Source organism: Canis lupus, chromosome 17, assembly GCF_011100685.1.
Source record: "Canis lupus familiaris isolate Mischka breed German Shepherd chromosome 17, alternate assembly UU_Cfam_GSD_1.0, whole genome shotgun sequence".
Lineage (NCBI taxonomy): Eukaryota > Metazoa > Chordata > Mammalia > Carnivora > Canidae > Canis > Canis lupus.
In genome coordinates, this window is record NC_049238.1 from 55,522,485 (window position 1) to 55,537,341 (window position 14,857).

General features: G+C 46.6%; 2 long non-coding RNA genes across 3 annotated transcripts; one reads left to right on the forward strand and one right to left on the reverse strand.

Annotated features, from left to right (window-relative positions):
• Window positions 1-701: 701 nt before the first annotated feature.
• LOC111090683 lies at window positions 702-7,432 on the forward strand. Of its 2 annotated transcripts, none has more exons than XR_005372653.1 (3): window positions 702-1,162; window positions 5,226-5,386; window positions 6,603-7,432. It is a non-coding gene; the product is annotated as an uncharacterized LOC111090683 (long non-coding RNA). The 2 variants fall into 2 exon arrangements; XR_005372652.1 differs by having other exon boundaries at window positions 5,226-5,371.
• Window positions 6,148-8,014, reverse strand: LOC119869812. Its single transcript, XR_005372654.1, has 2 exons — window positions 7,934-8,014; window positions 6,148-6,879 (listed from the first exon to the last, which is right to left on the reverse strand). It is a non-coding gene; the product is annotated as an uncharacterized LOC119869812 (long non-coding RNA).
• Window positions 8,015-14,857: the final 6,843 nt, after the last annotated feature.

The window sequence follows — 14,857 nt, forward strand, 5'->3', positions numbered from 1 at the left end:
TCCCAGGACCCGGGGATCATGACCTGAGCCAAAGGCACACACTCAACCACTGAGCCACCCAGGTGTCCTGGAAAATAAGTTTCTTTTTTTTTTTTTAAATTTACGATAGTCACAGAGAGAGAGAGAGAGAGAGAGAGAGAGGCAGAGACACAGGCAGAGAGAGAAACAGGCTCCATGCACCGGGAGCCCGACGTGGGATTCGATCCCGGGTCTCCAGGATCGCGCCCTGAGCCAAAGGCAGGCGCCAAACCGCTGCGCCACCCAGGGATCCCGGAAAATAAGTTTCTGTAGCAGGAAATCAGGTAGACAGTAGGATCATTAATGGAAGAAACATGGTAGAAGGTATGGGGACTCTGGTCATGCTGCTTTTGAGGAGATGATGCTACTTGTTGCCAGTATAGTTTCAGAGCTCAAGACTTGAGCAAGGGCTAGGGATAGACAATTGGTAGTCAGTGAGTACGTGTTTTCAAAGCACCTAAGTAAGCAAGAGTTGGCCTAGGATAGATTCCTCAAGGAGCATCCACCCACAGAGAGCCAATAAAGGAAGAAACCTCGGGAAAGCATGAGAAGGAGCAGCCAGAGAGGCAGGCAGAGAACCAGGAGAGTGTGACGTCCCTGGAGTCAAGTCAGGGTGGTTGACAGTGAAAGAGGATGGCATGGAATGGATATAGCACATCATTGTGACCTCAGAGGCAGGTGAGGAGAGCAGAGGGGGACAAAGCCCTGTCACAGGGGGCTGAAGAATAAGTGGGAGGTGATGCCCTCCAAGAACAGGTGATATTTTTAAAGAAAGGGCAAGAAGGCTCTGTTGGCAAGAGCGTGGGCTTGACGTGCTGCCTCCATGGCTCACCAGCTGAGCGGCCTCTAGGCAAGCTTCAACCTCTCTGAGCCTTGTTTCCTAATGTGCCACAGTCCCAGCAGAGTGGGAATGGAAGTGGCAGCCTCGTAAGATTGCGGTGACCTTCAAATGAGGTGGTACAAGTAAACAGAACAGTGGAGAACAGCTTAGAACTAAACTCTCAGCTTCTATTCCTGCCAACCTATTCTGTGCAAATTACCTTTTAAGAATATTTTGCTCCCCAGCTGCAATGTTCCCTCTGCGAGTAGGATGACATTCAAAGTCCTTGTGTGAGTTGGCATTCTACTCATCTCCCCATCCTCGGTGAGTGCCTTTTACAACCTTGAACATGTGAAGCTCCATCAAACCTCAGGGCTCATCCACCTGGAGTTGTTTCTCTGCATGGAACTCTTTCCACCCACCCATCACCTCGCTGCCTCCCCATCCACTCTTCAGCAAAATGGTAGCTTTAGTGTCACTTCCCGAAGCCTCTTCAGACCCCTGACCTAAGTTAGGCTCCCTGGTTCTCTTCTCCAGTGCCCAACATGGTTCCAGGCACACATGAATGTTTGTCTATATGATTGAATGAGAAATGGCTATCAACAACTGGCTGTGTGACCTTGGACTGATCACTTGGCCTCTTTGGGCTTCAGAGCTTCATCATATTTAGTCTGGAAGGAGGACAAGACCTCTTTCAGCTCTAGCAATCTTTGCCTCTAGGGTCTGCTCAGATTCCCTGGACAATGCATGTAGGCAATAAGGGGATTAGGAGGAGGCAGGGGGCCAAGGTGGAGGAGTGAGCACCCACTCTGAGGCCTGCTCACCCACAGGGCCTACAGCCCCCAGTTGTGACCTGATGGATAGGAGCTGGGGGACAGTCAGAGTCAAAACCATGGCCTTGCACTTTTAGTGCTTGGGCTTCAATTCGATGGGTCGTGAGTCTGACGCCATTCTTAGACCAGTAGTGAGTCTACTTCCGGAGAACAAGTCAGAGTTCTACGTGGCCATGTGAACAGGCTCAGTGCCCACACATCACACACACACACACACACACACACACACACACACAAACACACCCCAAGCGCACATTTGCAATTACAAATACAAACACAAATGGACAGAGAGATCTGTGAGTACACACACACCAGTCAATGCCCCGGGGAGTCCATTGCCCGCCCCCCATTCCTGAGCCCAGGAGCACCCTACCACCCTCTGAGTATCCAGAGCACTGTGTCCTCTCACTCTCTGGGTCCTGCCTGTCCCTGCACACCCCAAGGCTGTGCACCTGGGCCCTGGAGATGTCATGCCCTCCCCTAGACATAGAAAACAGGGCTCAGGAAGGGAGGATAATTTAAAAGACTCTCCAGGTGCGAAGCTATTTGCATCTCCACAGTCTAAGGAGCTAAATAAAACCTCAGCCTGGTCACTAAAGACTTGGGGGTGTGCAGGTGCCACTTTCAAGAGAACTGGGAAAGAGTGACGTGCGGCATTGGCAGGGCCATGACCCCGGCAGTTTCAGTGTTTACAGACCGGGCTCACCGGTAATCTTGAATCTCACAATAACCCTGCAGGAAGTATTTTTTAGGGTAGGAAACCAAGGCTTGGACATGTAAAGAGAGTTGACCCCTAGGCGTACAGGGGTAAGCGGCAGGTGAAAGACCTGGCCCTGGCCTCCCCAGCAGGCTTCTGGCCGAAGGGCCCCTCGCACCACCCACACCAGCTCCATGGTTTACCCCTGGTGCCGCCCTGCCCTCATCTCCCCCATACTCATCTCCCCCATACTCAGCCCTCTGGAGCCCTGGCCTAGGCCGAGAGGGGAGGGGAGGACGGTGAGTTTTCTAGAAACTCATGAAAGGACATCTTTCGGGCATGGCTGGTGAGGACACTCCAGCCGCAGGCCCTGGGCCCTTCCTGGTTCTCAGAAGGGGCAGAGGTCTCTGGAGGAAAGCAAATGTGAGTCAGAAGACAGAGACAAACAGTCACATCTGCATATTGGCTGCCTGGGCCTGGAAACAGTCATGTGGTGACTAATTCTCGAAAGCTGACAACCTAAAATCTTTCTGAAAAGTAATGCCTAGTTCACAGTTTCATAAGCCTGAAGACACATCTTCCCTATCTCTCTCTCTCTCTCTCTCTCTCTCTCTCTCTCTCTCTCTCACGCACACACACACACACACACACCGGCTCAGGCTCATGCTGGGGTAGTAGTAGGGCTCCAGCATGCAGGAGGCAGTTTCTCCATCTAAAGGATCTTAGAGCTCATGGATCCCCATATCTCCCCCAACTACCTTACAGTCAAGAATCATCTGCAATACATGTTTAAATGACAGATTCCAACCTGGGTCCCATTCTAGGCCTTAGGAGCCAGAATCCCCAGGAGAAGGGCTCAGGAGGCTGGATGTTTTATGATGTTCCTGAGAGATTTTTATCACCAGGACAGTTTAGACCAACCCCATCATTTTATAAGCCACATCTTAGTGATCTAGAGAGGTTCCTTGAGATGGCCAGGGTCATCCAGCAAGTTGTTAGCTGGGCAGCCTTGTGAATTCCCCAGGGGAGGTCCTGACCACGTACGGGAGGAAGGATGCAAGGACCCCAGGTTTACTGTGCACCTGCCATGCATGAGGGTTGGTGATCGAATGTTGGCAGTGACAGCGAAAGGGAACCTCCTAACTGCCAGGGTCTGTGCTGGTGCTTACCTGTTTATGCCACTTAATCCTCAGCCATCCTTGCTGGAAGTGTGGCCCCCCTCAAAGAAAAGGCATGGAAATAGGTCCCTAGGAATTGGGTGCTTCCCAGGGCCCCAGACTTGTAAGAGGCAGGTCAGGATTTGAACCTGGAATTTAAACAGGTATCTCAGATGATTCTTGACTGCAAGGTTGTTGGGGGAAATATGGGGCTGTGTGAGCCCTAAGATCCTTTAGATGGAGAAAATGCCTCCTGCATGCTGTAGCCCTACTACTACCCCAGCCTGAGCCTTTGTGTGTGTGTGTGTGTGTGTGTGTGTGTGTGTGTGTGTGAGAGAGAGAGAGAGAGAGAGAGAGAGAGAGACAGAGAGAGAGAGAGAGAAATCCGGAATAAGTCCATTTGGAAACTCTGCCCTGTATTTGCGCTGAGAGGCACTTTACCTCTTCTTATGTCATCTGAGTCTCAAGAAAACCTTGTGATCTAGGCAGTTTCCCTTTTAAAGATGTAGAGGCCAAAGCTCAAGGTGGTGAAGCAACCTCTTAAGATGCCGAGACAGTGAGCCTTGATGCAGTGAATCCCAGGCTGTCTTATCCCAAAGACTGCACGCTTCTTGGCCTCGGAGGTGGGGGGTGGGAGCCCAGAGGCTCATCCAGGGGCCCAGCACCTCTTCTGACATTTGCACCCCACCTCCGTGCTGGCTGTCCCCCCACCTATTTGCCCCGGCTCCTCTTCTGATCGTCCTCCGCCCCGGTGTTCCAAAGCCTGGCTCAGCTCGCTGGCTGTAAGGGGCCAGACTGGGGCCATTCCAGGCTCTGCAGGCCCGATGAATGCTGTTACGGCCCGTAAGCCCTGCCGATGTGTGTGCAAGGAGACCCGGGCACGTGAACAGATGAGCGTGGCTCAGGAAAATGATTTTGTGAGCTGTCGTTTGCCCATTCCTGTTCTAGAAGAAAGCCAGGGCTGTGTATTTGAGCCAATTTTCATTTGTTTTGCTCTGGATGGGAGAGAAAAGGTGTCTGCATGGGAAAGCATGTGTTTGAGAAGAGCTTCCATGGGTCTAGCCTTTGAGAACCTCACACCTGAAAAGTGAGGAGCATACCTAGTCCTCAGGCTCTGTTTGTTCACTCATGCATGCATGCATTCATTCATTCATTCATTCACCGAATGGTTTTTGAGCTCATGCCAGCTGGCTGACACTGTGCGGAGCCTCGGCGAGACAGCCAGACGAGTTCTTGCTTGCTGCATAATCCAAATGGCCCAGTCTCTGTCCTGGGAGGAGTGCACGTAGCTGTTTCGTGTTAGTTGGTGAATTGACACAGATGTGGACAAAACCATGTTTCATGAAACAAGACTGTGTTTCTTCAGTTTTACCTCTGAACAGAGCCTTCATTCATATCATTCCAAAAAATCCAGATCACAAACTTTGGTGAAGAGAATATTATCTTAAAGGCAGATGCTTAGAACTTGGCATTTGTAATGGATTCTTTATTTAAAATATAAGACAATTTACTGCCTTTTTAAAAAAAAAAAAAAAGAAAGAAAAAAAATCGTACCTAGTAATTCCTTGTTCCCGGGGCCCAAAAGACTCATTTGAGCTTTTTAAGGAAAATACAAAAAACGCCAACTATATGAGTAAGTTAAACGCATATTTGATTCAGATACTAATTTTATTTTTATTTTTTAATATGCTTGCTGGAAGTCATGTAGTCATAGAGAGCATCTGTGCCCTTGCATTGATTCAGCTGTGAGCACAGGAGGTGCTGGATTGCCTTCATCGCTGTTCGTGGAAAACCTCTTTCCCCAACTGGACTGTCCTTGTAGCACGACAGAAGCCAAGTGCCCCAGGTGGGGGCTTACTGTGTACGTGCTTGGGGATGATGACGGAGATGATAGTGTCTGGGGCAGTGGTGATAGCAAAGCATGAATGAAGATAAAATACATCGCCTACCCCCTTACCCCTGTGTCCCGGGCTCCCTGCTGGTGACTCGTGATTCCCTGGAAGGACACTCTGGGCAGGCGTCCCCCTGGGGCAGCTGGCTGTGCCCTTCAAGCACACACCCCAGGAACAGAAGAGACTGCTCAGGGCTTCGGGTTCTCAGCACAGAGCATAGGCTCCGGGGAAACTGAGCTTTACCAGTGAGAACAGCTGAACAGAAGTCTCCGGAGCAACTCGGCGTGGAGTTTCCAAACAATCTCACACCCAGCAGCTTCCCTGAAAGCCATTGCAATTGCCGGGCCATTTCCAGAGGGAGGATGGGAGAGGGTGGGCATGGAGGCGGGATGGGGCCTGCAAGCATGGGGGTGAAGGTGGCCAGGGAACGGCCTACAGGCCAGAATGACAGGCCCCAGGGACAGGACTCAGGGTCTTGATGTGAAGAGGAGGAAAGCTCCCCTTGAAGGGGCCAAAAGCTGGCACAGAGCCAGGGGAGCCTGCATCAGAGCATCCGTGTTTACTGTGGTTCTGTGGGCACGCCTGGGGTTTCTTGGTTTCCTGAGTGGAAAAGCATCTTGTTCTCAAAATCATGCAACTGGTGACCCATCTGGGAGGCAGGAAGGAAGGAGCCTCTCATCTTCCAGGTGTTTATTTGCTCCCCAGTTAGAGGTTTATGGAGTCTAAGAGCTTTTTGTTCAGGCTTTATTTATTGAACTTCATATGGAAGCCGAGCCAGGCACCCACCCACCATCAGGATGGCGGTAGGCTGGTCCCGCTGAGTGGCTGCCTGGATGGCTTTGCTGAGAGAGTCCTTAAGCCACCTGTGGACCTGCTGTGATCAATTACTGATGACCACCACGGGCGTGCCACAGGCTTAGACCCTCCAGACTTGGTTGGGGTTTCCCGGCTCCTGGGCCCTTTACGTGCTGTGTTGTGGGTACCCATAAATGTTTGCTGAATTAAATTTAATCCACGGAGAACTTCTTTTTGAGTGGCAGCTAGAATTCACAGTCCTTTTGATGGCCGAACAGGTACAAAAGGACACTTGCCTTTCGAGTTATCAGCGGAAATCTTGTTGGGTGGAGCAGGAAGCAAGGAGGTGGGAGGTAAATGCTTTCATTCATTCAACAACTGTTTGTTTAGTCTCTACCGTGGCTGAGAACTGTGCTGTGTGCTGGAGATGCAACTGGGACACGATCGAAGCTCCTGTCTCTACTGAGGTCGAGGGCTGCCAAGATGCCTCCCTGTTCAGGGGAGTCAGAGAAATCCTGCTCCAGGTCAGAAGCCTGCTTCCCAGGTAGCTGAGCAGTTGGACCAGGAAATCCTCAGTGAAAGGCTGCTGGTGCTGCCCTTCATGGAAATCTTTTCCACAGGTGGAACCTTCTTCTCCCCAATCTTGCTTCAAGCCTCTTGGTTCCTGCTGGGGATATTGGCAACCTCAGTTGGGGCCAGTAAACTCTTCTGTGTCTCTGCACACCTGCTAGAAGACTTGAAACGCTTGTCAAAATTAGCTGGTGGTCCCCCTGGTTCCTGCTAAGTTCTGGCATTTCCAGAAAAGAGCAGATAAAAAAGGCAGAAGGTCCTCTGGCTTGATATCTACCAACTTGGCCCCTCTCCCAGACCCTCCCTGCGCCCATTAGGCAGGTCTGGTTTCACTGGTCCCAACATGTGCAATCCCTAGATAAGAATTTCCAGAGAACCTGACTACTAGCAAGAGTCTAGTTACTGTTTGGGTAAGTCATGATGTAGGCTTCCTTGTGATTGGTTTTAAAAAACTCAGAATTGCTCACTTAGTGCACTTTTAAATGGTTAAATCAATGGTTTGAAATCACAGAAACAGGTAATCTTGCCAGTCACACAGATTTTTTTTTTAATTCTTTATTCAAGTTAGTTAGCATATACTGTATTATTAGTTTCAGGGGTAAAACTTAGTGATTCATCAGTTGCATATAACACCCAGTGTTCATTACATCAAGTGCCATCCTTAATGCCCATCACCCAGTTATTCCATCCCCCACCTATCACCCCTCCAGCGACCCTCAGTTTGTTCCTAAGAGTTAAGAGTCTCTTATGGTTTGTCTCCCTGTATGTTTTCCTCTTATTTTTTTCCTTCCCTTCCCTTATGTTCATCTGTTTTGTTTCTTCAACTCCACATATCTCAACATTTTTCACAGAGGTGAAACAAACAATCCTAAAATTTGTGTGGAACAAGAAAAGACCCCCAAATAGCCAAAGAAATGTTAGAAAAAGAAAGCCAAAGCTAGAGGCATCACAATTCCAGATTTCAACCTATATTACAAAGCTGTGATCCTCAAGACAGTATGGTACTGGTCCAAAAACAGACACATAGATAGATGAAGCAGAAGGGAGAACCCAGTCACATAGATCTTTGAAGACTGTCATGTAAATAAAAGCAGGAGCTTCTTTGTTCTGTTTTGTTTTCTGTGATTTGAAAAAGGAAATAAGTTGCTTACCTGGTGAAACATACTTTCTGATCTGTTTATACACACACACACCCTTGTGTGTGAAAGAGACTGACATCATGCATATTGATGTGCAGGTCTGTACCTCCCCGGAAATGCACTCTTACGTACATGTACCCTCACCTTGTGTTGTGGTTTCGGATCCTCTACTGTGGTTGGTTCGTTAAGATTTGAATATCCCACAAAATGTGACTTGGAAATACACAACTGGCAGTAGCTACTTCTCATTAACGTGTTTTTGAAGCAGACTCCCCTCCACCACACCAGGTATGTGGCCCAAATGCACTCAAGGACCCAAAAGCTCCCCCAGGTATGTGTCCCACTTGACACTTGCAGAGACAGTGTGGGTAGCAGGAAGAGTGTGGCCTTTGAAGTCACAGTGATCCAGACATGAGTGATGAGCCATGTGACCTTGAGCAGAGATTTGATCTCTGCATCCTGGGTTTTCTGATTAGTAAAGGCAGAGGGTATGAGGCTGCCTGCATCACAGGGTTGTGGTTAGGATTAGATGAGATGATATGCATAAAAGCACTGCTCCCTACCTGGCCCTTGAGGGATGCCTAGCCTCTTTCCCTCTGTAACCAATGGGAGAATTTCAACCATTGTAGAGCAGGGCGGAGCCTTAGGGGTCTTGGCCAAACCTCGATCTGGCCTACTCTGGTTGTCTCAGCACCCTGCCCTGAGCACCAGCCCCAGGTCCCAGCCAGTCACAGGCCCTCTGGGAAGGGTCATAAGACCCAATTGGATTGAACCCCTGGTTGTGTGGCCCAGGCTAGACCAATCCTGGGAACTAAGAAGGAACTTACTCCTATAGGAAGAAGCCCATTTCATTGTCAGACATATCACACACTTGGTAATTACTTTCTGAGAGATTAGGCAAGAGTAGACTCAAATAGTGGAAGATAAGAGATTAGTGAAACAGGTGGAGGCAGCTTTCTAGAGCACAGTACAATCAGCTAGTCTACTAGGTAGACCACCTTCCTGAACCCTTCCAATGATTCATAGAACCTCTCTTCAACTCCAGGCTTGCATATACAGCTACAGTCTTGACATCTCCACTTCAATGTTTAGTAGGCATCTCAGACAAAACATCCCAAATCGGACTCATGGTCCTTACATCCCTAACCTGCTCCTTTGCTGTAGAAAAAACAAACAAACAAACAAACAAACAGTCCAATGATGAGTTTGGGTGGGTCAGGGGTGGCTTCCAATTTGTTCCCAGGATCAGAGAGAAGACTTGATCCATTCACGCAGCCCCATTCACGGGAACATGTTGCTGCATGTTTCCAAGAGCATCATTTGGAGGTGAAAATCGAGGTCATGGAATGTATTTTTCTTTTTTCCTGGATGATATTAACTGCATGACCATGGATCAAAGCCATAGTCATGACCGTATCGTGTTACTTCTAGGCAACAACCAAACAGATCCGAATGTGAATAAGAGCACACATATTTCTAGAAATCTAATCTCAGATGCCTCACATCTCAACCACTTACGTGACTGGGCATTAAGTCTGATTCCTGGTGACTTTGTACTAGTATCTGACAGCTTTACTGGAAACCTCGTCATTCTATGTGGGAGAAAAAAGAAGAAATGACGTGTTGATGTTGTCTCTGAAACTATGGCCAGGATTTCCCTCTGGGCAAACGCACATAGTTAGTCACTCAGAGACCTTGTTTTAGCACAAGATTGTCACAGGGAGGCCATGTGACTGGGGAAAGTTACGAAGTTTGGGTTCTAATCCTGATTTATCTTTGAAATAGCTGTGGGATCTTAGGAAAATCACTTCTCCCATCTCCCGAATCCTGACTTCCCCTACATATGATGAGAGGGTAGATAGAATGCTTTCTAAGATTTTTTTTCAGCCCTATCATTTTGTGATCTTAGCGTAACCACAAAACTCACAGTTCTGTAGGACATTCGTCTTTATGTTCTTCACCTTCCTTTAGAGCCAGGAGGAGATTTTTTTTAAGAGTTAATTTATTCATGAGAGAGAGAGAGAGAGAGAGAGAGGCACAGACACAGGCAGAGGGAGAAGCAGGCTCCACTCCATGCAGGGAACCTGATGTGGGACTCAATCCAGGGTCTCCAGGACCACACCCTGGGCTGAAGGCAGCTCTAAACCACTAAGCCACCTGGGCTGCCCCAGGAGGAGATTCTGCTAACAGGACACTATCTCTTCCTAGGCCAGGCCTTTCTCAATGGACCTTAGGCTACTGGCTACCTGGGTGGTCCTTCTAAAATGTACAACTGATGATTTAAAAATTTCCATTGAGAACTAGTTATCACTTTTTCTCTTGTTGACAGGTTGCATTTTTTTTTTGCATTTTTCTATCTCTTTACACATCTAGTATTTTTTTTGCCGTGTGCTCGACTTTGTGAATGACACTTTGTAGGGACCATGGATTTTCTCCTCTTCCTTTAAAGAGTGGTGACTTTTATTCTCCAAGCAAAACACTGACTTTGTGTTTTACAGGCAGTATGGCAGGGGCACTGTGGCCTGTCTCTGCCTCTTGGAGGCTTGCCTCTTAGGCCTTTTCTCTCTCCATCTGTCTCTCTCCACGTCTCACAAATTCACTCAGTTTTCTCATGGATAATCTAAGAAAGAAAAATAAATGCTCAGCAGTTGATTCAATTCATTGTGACTGTTTCTGGTAGAAAAAAATAAAAACAAAATAAGAGTAACAGTGGCAAAAATTATACTTGGTAAAATTAGTTTTTAGCCAAAAAAAATTAAAGAAATACTGAGAGATCCAAGACCATATTAATTTATATAAAATTTGACTGAGGAAGGTCAAAGTTGATAGGAATAAAGACATACACCCTCATAATGAAAAAAGCTTTAATCAATATAATATGATGTGAGCAAAATAAACAGATCAATGAATAAAATTTTTGCTGTGTAAAGCAAAATAAAAAAAGAATAGATGGCAAAAATAATTCTAGTAACATAAAAGTAAGGAAAAATATGAAACGATTTAAAGATTTTATTTATTTAATTTATTTTTAGAGAAAAAGAGAGAGAGAGAGAGAGTGCAAGCAGGGAGAGGGGCAGTGGGAGAGGGGGAATCTGAAGCAGGCTCCATGCTGAGTGTGGAGGCCGATGGGGGTGTCAATCTCATGACCCTGAGATCAATCACCACCGGAGCCAAAATCAATAGTTGGGCTCTCAACTGACTGAGCCACTCAGGCGCCCTGAAATGATTTAATTGCATTAACAAAAACTCACAAGTGCTTATGTAATTATGATTAAAAATATTTCTAGTTAAGGGGATCCCTGGGTGGCTCAGTGGTTCAGCGCCTGCCTTTGGCCCAGGGTGTGATACTGCAAAACCGGGACCGAGTCCTGTGTCGGGCTCCTTGCGTGGAGCCTGCTTCTCCTTCTGCCTGTCTCTCTCTCTCTCTCTCTCTCTCTCTATGTCTATCATGAATAAATAAATTTAAAAAAAAACACACCAAGCTAATGTTATTTATCTTTAAAAAATATATTTCTAGTTAAAAACATCAAGATGAAAATTACAGCGTAGGGAATGTAGTCAATAATATAGTAATAACGTTATATGGGGACAGATGGTGAGTACACAGCATGGCGAACACCGAGTAATGTGTAGAATTGTCAAAAGACCATGTTGTACACATGAAACTAATATAACATTGTATGTTACTTATACTTTGATATAAATAAATAAATTTTAAAAACATCCCCAGAATGCAAATGGTGGGTTTAACATGTCCTATGCACCATCGTGTTTTTCGATGTCTCCATGTCTTTGTCCAAGGCCATCCTTTATCTGGAAATATCCTTCTGAGTTGGCCACCTGACCACCTTCTCCTCGACCTGGGCTCAGCCCAAGTGTTATCTCTTTAGCGAAGCCCTCCCTGCAACCCAACCCCTTCTGTGTTACTCCCACCTTCTGTCCATCGCTATCTGTAGCTTTGCTGTGTTGGATTGAACACATGCCTGTCTGAAGACTGTGAGCTCCTTAAGGCAGGAGCTCTTCCATGTGCCTTGAAAAAATTGGTTCTATACCCCAATACCCAGTGGAGTTTGGGTTCAATACCTCTTTGTTGCATATATGAGTCAGTTTGAGTAAAACCCATCTGTGCCCAGAAGGAGAGCAGAGAAGGTGGCCAAGGGTGCTCAAGACACAGCCCCTACCCTCAGGGAGTACACTGTCTTCCAGGCTGATGACTAAGGAAGTATTAGAGCCACAGCGGGAGGCCATGAGGGACATTGTGTTTAGGGGAGCAGGAGCACAGACTCAGCTGGGAGAATTTAAGATTTCTTTCCTAAAAATACAGTGGGTATTGCCTTCGCATTGTAACACATTGACCTTAAAAAATGGAAAATTCATTAAAAAAAAGACAAAGAAAATCGCCCATATTTCTATCACATAATATACCTATTTTATTTTTTCAGGCTTTTTCTTTCTGTTTAAGGTTGAGGGCCTTAATTTTTTTTTTAATTTGAGATCATATAAATTCACAGGAGTTTGAAAAAAAATGGAACAGAAAGTTCCCATATTCTCTTCAACCAGTGTCCCCTGATACTAATGTTTTACATAAATACAGTATAATAGCAAAACCAGGAAATTGACATTGGTACAACCCAGAGATTTTATTCAGATCTCACCAGTTTTACATGTTATGGTTATTTTGTGAACATGGGAATAATAGGCTTGTATGTGTGACCTATATATTTTTTAAAGATTTTATTCATTTATTTGACACAGAGAGAGTGTGTGTGGGGTCAGGGGGAGAAGGGCAGAAGGAAAAGCAGGCTCCCTGTTGAGCAGGGAGCCCCATAATGGGGCTCAATCCTAGGACCCTGGGATCATGACCGGAGCTGAAGGCAGATGCTTAACTGACTGAGCCACCTGGGCACCCCTGTGAAGTCTATATTTTTCTAATTTATCTCCTGGTGTTGTGTCATCACCATGACCATCATTTCTAATGACTGGATGATGAACATCCCTCCACTCTGTGTGGTACTTTGCCAAATCCTTCCTCTGTTGAGTTTACATTGCTTCAGTTTCACTGTTATGAACCACACTCTTCCATATATTTTATATGCTTTTTATTACTTTAAATACACTTGTTTATTTTATATTCGTTCTTTCCCAGAATAAATTCCCTGAAGAATGGAGAGGGAAATATAGGGTGGCAGATTGTTTATTAGGAATACAGAATACCTTTTTCTTAAGAAGGGAAAGTTTTGCATATATTTTGGGGCAGGTTCTGATCAAGTAGAGCAGGGGCAGTTGAAAACACAGAAGGGGGGTCTGAGGACTGGACAAACTATGAGAAGATAGGGTGTGGTTGGAAGGTTCATTTCATCAATGGTCCCAATTCTTTTTTTTTAGATTGTATTCATTTATTCATGAGAGACACACAAAGAGAGGTAGAGACACAGGCAAAGTGTGAAGCAGGCTCCCTGTGGGGATCCTGATGTGAGACTTGATCCCAGGACCCCGGGATCATGACCTGAGCCAAAGGCAGGTGCTCAACCACTGAGCCACCCAGATGCCCCTCAATGGTCCCAATTCTTTATTCTCCACCCGCTCCCCCCATATCCAAGCCTTTTCCATGCAACTTTGGATTGCTCCCCAAAATGCATGGAATTTCCCTACTCCGTGTGGTGTACCTTGGCTGTGGAATGGCGCAGGAGTGACAGTAGGCTTGAGTATGTCACTAAAGTTTTCTGTTCTGAATAATTTGTACCCAGGATAGAGGTAGAAGGAAGGAAGGGAAAGAGGGTTCAGCTCTAGATAAGGCCAGGCTTTCCAGAAAGAGCTGCATGGGATTGGGTGCTGTGCTTTGCCAAGACTGTTTCTCTTCTGCTTCAGACCCTGGGCAGACAGAAAATGATGGCATCTCAAATGGGCCATTGACTTCATATGAGGAATTAAACTCTTCAAGGTTTCTATCTCAGCTGTCAGGGCAGAGAAATCATAAGAAAAGAGAAGCTAGACTTTTGTTTGGGGAAGCACAAGATAGGCTACTCTGAAGACCAAGATTGTCATGTACAGTTACGCAGGGTGTGTCCTGCGTAAGGAAGCCCTCCCAGGCACAGTGTGAGATGTACACAAGGATAGTGAAGCGTGTATACAAATAGAGGAAAGCCCACCCCCCCTTCTTTGAAACTCAAGAGCATATCTGCAAGGTCAAAGTGCAAGCTCATACTTTGGGTACCAGAAAGAGAGTCAGTGGTAAGAATGAGGGGGGTGAAGAGCACTAGAATTGTATATAGAATGTCCTCAGCATCAGAAAACCAATGGTGTCTTTGCTAAGTCACTGCTGAGATGCAATAAAAACTAATTCTACCCCCACCCCCCACCCCACCCCGCCGAGAAAGCTGCTTTAAGTTTGGTTGGTTTGGTACCACCAAGGGCTGTGTGTTCCCAAGGGAATGTGATGAGAGAAAGTAAAAAGAAAGGGGGATGAGCACTGGGTGTCATTCTATATGTTGGCAAATTGAACACCAATAAAAAAAAAAATTAAAAAAAAAAGAAAGAAAGGGGAATCTCCTTACAGAATGGTTTTCCTGCTCTATAAAGCGGAGTCATTCTTCAACTCCATATTCAGGTGAGGATTCCCACAGTTAGAATCTCTGAGAATCTGAGAAAATAACCCAAGGGGAAAGTTCTGGGCCGGGTGGGTGTGGGCAGGTCTTTCTTGGGCTCCTATGAGTCAGGGTCTTGGGACTGGAGGGATCTGAGGGCTCATCCAGACTCCCCTTTCATCTAACAGTGAGAATAGGGAGGCACAGAGAGGGAAAGGGACTGGCCCAAGGTCACACAGCTCAGGACCAGCACAGCTGGAGTGAAACCCAGAGATTTGTATTTCTCTTCCTTTGCTCTTTTCGTTGCCAGTCAGACTGCAGGCGCTGGGTGGCTAGCTGTTACAATATTGGG